This window comes from Panthera uncia, chromosome X (assembly GCF_023721935.1).
Source record: "Panthera uncia isolate 11264 chromosome X, Puncia_PCG_1.0, whole genome shotgun sequence".
In the NCBI taxonomy this organism is placed as follows: domain Eukaryota; kingdom Metazoa; phylum Chordata; class Mammalia; order Carnivora; family Felidae; genus Panthera; species Panthera uncia.
In genome coordinates this window covers 112,963,467-112,967,318 of record NC_064817.1, presented here as the reverse complement: position 1 = coordinate 112,967,318, position 3,852 = coordinate 112,963,467, and the positions used below count along the sequence as shown (strand labels likewise).

At 37.3% G+C, this 3,852-nt stretch overlaps 1 non-coding gene across 1 annotated transcript; it reads left to right on the top strand.

Moving 5' to 3' along the window:
• Nucleotides 1-2,637: 2,637 nt before the first annotated feature.
• Nucleotides 2,638-2,772, top strand: LOC125932500 (U4 spliceosomal RNA). Its single transcript, XR_007460648.1, has one exon. It is a non-coding gene; the product is annotated as a U4 spliceosomal RNA (small nuclear RNA).
• The last annotated feature ends 1,080 nt before the right edge of the window (nucleotides 2,773-3,852 follow it).

Genomic DNA, 3,852 nt, shown 5'->3' with positions numbered 1-3,852 from the left:
TGATACCTCATTGTAGTTTTGATTTGTATTTCCCTGATGATGAGTGATGTGGAACATCTTTTCATGTGTCTATTGGCCATCTGGGTATCTTTGGAGAAATTTCTGTTCATGTCTTCTGCCCGTTTTTTCATTGGATTATTTGGTTTAAGGGTATTGAGTTGTATCAGTTCTTTATATATTTTGGATACTAACCCTTTATCAGATATGTCATTTGCAAATATCTTCTATTTAGTAGGTTGCCTTTTAGTTTTGTTGATTGTTTCCTTCACTGTGCAGAAGCTTTTCATTATTTTTTAATTTTATAAAAATGTTTAATTTATTTTGAGAGAGAGAGAGAGGGAGAGAGAGATTGGTGAGATCACGACCGGAGCTGAAATCAAGAGTCAGACGCTTAACTGACTGAGCACCCGGGAACCCCAGAAGCCTTTTATTTTTATATAGACCCAATAGTTTATTTTTGCTTTTATTTCCCTTCCCTCAAGAGACAGATCTAGAAAAATGTTGCTATGGCCAATATCAGAGAAATCACTGCCTGTCTTCGAAGAGAAGGGTTTTTATGGTTTCAGGTCTCACATTTAGGTCTTTAACTCATCTTGAATTTATTTTTGTGAATGATGTAAGAAACTGGTCCAGTTTCATTCTTTTGCATGTAGCCGCCCAGTGTTCTCAACACCATTTGTTTAAGAGACTGAGATAGAGTTTTGACCTGGTCCCTGGAGGAGCTCTACTTGTGCCCAGATTCCCACAAATTACCTCTTGAGTTGTTACTTGATAGCAATAATTTATATTTATTGCTTAGGGTGGCGTAAGCATCTGGATGTCACGTGCTCTTTTTTAAATGTTTATTTATTTTTGAGAGAGATAGAGAGAGTGCAGGGGAAGTGCAGAGAGAGAAGGAGACCGAGCATCTGAAGTAGGCTGTGCACTGACAGCAGAGAGCCCATTGTGGGGCTCAAACTCAGGAACCGTGAGATCATAACCTGAGCCAAAGTTGGACGATTGATGGACTGAGCCACCCAGGTGCCCCTAAATGTTGTCTTTTTAAATGTACTAAAGCAGGTCAACAAAGTTTGGTCTCCCTGCTGAGCTTCTTGTTCATATCTTATCGATATGATCCATTGGAAGAAAGGTTCTATTTCACTATTTGTCGTAGTGAAGGGATGGAACAAGAATGAGGAATATTTTGCTTGGGAGGACTCCTATCTCTCTGGGAGGATTTGCTAACTGAAGATCTGCGTACGGCCAGAGTGTATCTGTTCGACACACATAGATGGTAGGTAGGAATTAACCTTGACTGCTGTCTGCTTCCAGCCCTAGAAGTTATGTTGCCATGAGCTGGTATTCGGGCCTTCCAGCTGACTTGTACTAATCTGCTATATTACAAATGAGAGAGATGTTCCCCTGCTGCTCGTGACCCAGCATTGCCTATGAGACTCTGGCAGATGGACACACAGAGGTGCCGAAGAAGCTCATTCTAGCTGACTAATAAGCAGGGAGAACTTTTTAGGCCCACAAAGAAGCAGGTAGTATAATTGCTTCACGTTTAAGGGGAAACTAGCAGCTTGAAGTGGGGGGAATAACACTGAACGTTCAGTACAGAATCCAAACACGTTTAGTGGAGAAAAGATGAAACACACTGAGGCAAATTCTAGATTAGAATTGAAGAGATATCAGAAAAGTATAAATAAAGATTTCTTGGATAAATGCTTGCGGAAATGCAGCATTCAGTTAGCATCAGATTAAAAGAATGAATATAGTGAATCTAGAAGAGGAATAGAGAGGAAAAGTGTAAAAATGTTGGGGCACGTGGGTGGCTCGGTCGGTTAAGTGTTAGACTTTGTCTGAGGTTGTGATCTCCTGTTTCGTGAGTTTGAGCCCCGCATGGGGCTCTCTGCTGTCGGCACAGAGCCTGCTTCAGATCCTCTGCCCCCCCTCTCTCTCTGCGTGTCCCCCACTGGTTCTCTCTCCCTCAAAATAAATAAATAAACTTAGAAAAATTTTTTTACGTAGAAAAATGTCAATACGGTAATAATGAGTAAAGAAAACATAAATAGTAGAGCCAGATAGTCTAATAGATACAAGTGATAGAGAGAAGGAAGAACTAATGGAGGAAGAAACTTAGAAGAAAAGTATCCCCAAGCTGAATAAAAACTTGAATGATCCGGGGCACCTGGGTGCCTCAGTTGGTTAAGCGTCGGACTTGGGCTCAGGTCATGATCTCAAAGTTCCGTGGTTTTGAGCCCCATGTCAGGCTCTGTGCTGACTGCTCAGAGCCGGAGCCTGCTTCCGATTCTATGTCTCCCTCTCTCTTGGCCCCTCTCCCACTCCCACTCTGTCTCTCTCTCTCTCTCTCTCTCAAAAATAAATAAACATTAAAAAAATAAAGAAAAAACTTGAGTTTTCAGCTCAAAAGAATACAGTAAGAGCCAGCAGTGTGAAAGAAAAACAACAAACGCTTCGCCATATACCAGTGAGATTTCTGAACTTCAAAAATAAATGCACTTAAAAAGTAATGAATAAATTATGAGGTACTTCAAACTTGCGGAAAATTGCAGAAATGAATATAACCTGTGTACCCACCATCTATATTGGCCAGATGTTAATGCTTTGCTATACATTACAAATATTTGTTAAACTAGCTTTGTGCAGTGGCAGTATCGTAGCCAATGAGGTTTATCTGAGGCGCGATTCTTGCTAATTGCAAACTTTTCCCAAATATTTGTTAAACTCATATATAAATTTCATATAAATTTCATCTACATAAATATATATAGATCTAATTCACTCTTGTTAACTATAAGCAACTGTGTGGACAACATTTATGTCACCGTCTCCCTGTAGAAGATTTAAAACCATTAAATGTTAATTTCTGAAGTTAATGTGTAAATTTAATGCAATTAATATTGGATCCCAACAGATTTATTTTGGGAAATTTATGAAATGATCTTAAATTTTTATGATTATATGTGCTCCAAAATAACCAATAAAAATAAAAAGAGAAGTGAAAACTATTTCCTTAATACATGTAAGAACATGATATAGAGTCTCTATAATGAAATAAATAGGTTTTGGTAAAGAAACAGAAAAACCTATCACTAGAACATACTAAGAGTACAGAGATATATATTAGTATCTATGAGATTTTAATACATAACACTTGTACATTGTTTGATTCTGTCCGAAAAGAATTGTTTAACAGTCCTAGTACACTTGGCAATCCACCTGGAAGCTATTGGTAGTGGGTCTTTATCTTATACCCCCAAATAAATTCCAGTTTCATATGTAATCAATCCATAAAATCTTGTAAGAGAACAAATGAAATTAAATCTGTAATTTGGGATTCATGGAGGCTTTTAAACCAAGGCTGGAAACCAAAAGGCTATGAAACCAAAGATAAACATATTTGACAATACAATTAGAAATTTTGATTGCAGAAACACCACAAACAAAATTCATAGACAGATTATAGAAACAAATAAAATGCTACAGTGTACAGAGAGCTACCATAAAGTGGTATGGAAAAGATAATACAAAAGGAAGATGGGCAAAAAACGATTAATAGACACTTCACAAAAGAGCAGACCCAATGGCTAACAGATACGTGAAGAGATGATCAAATTTTACTTGTAGTTAGGAAATCTAAATTAAAGTAACAAATGCCATTTTGTACCCATTCGGTGGATAATATTAGAAAAATTACCCAGTGATAGTAGAGATGTGAAACATTACAAATAGTTTAGAAAGCAATCTGGTGATTTATATTTGTATTCACATTTGCGTTTATATTTGCTCTTATATATACTTACCCTGATATTTATATATGTCCTTTTACTCAGCAATCCCACTAGTATA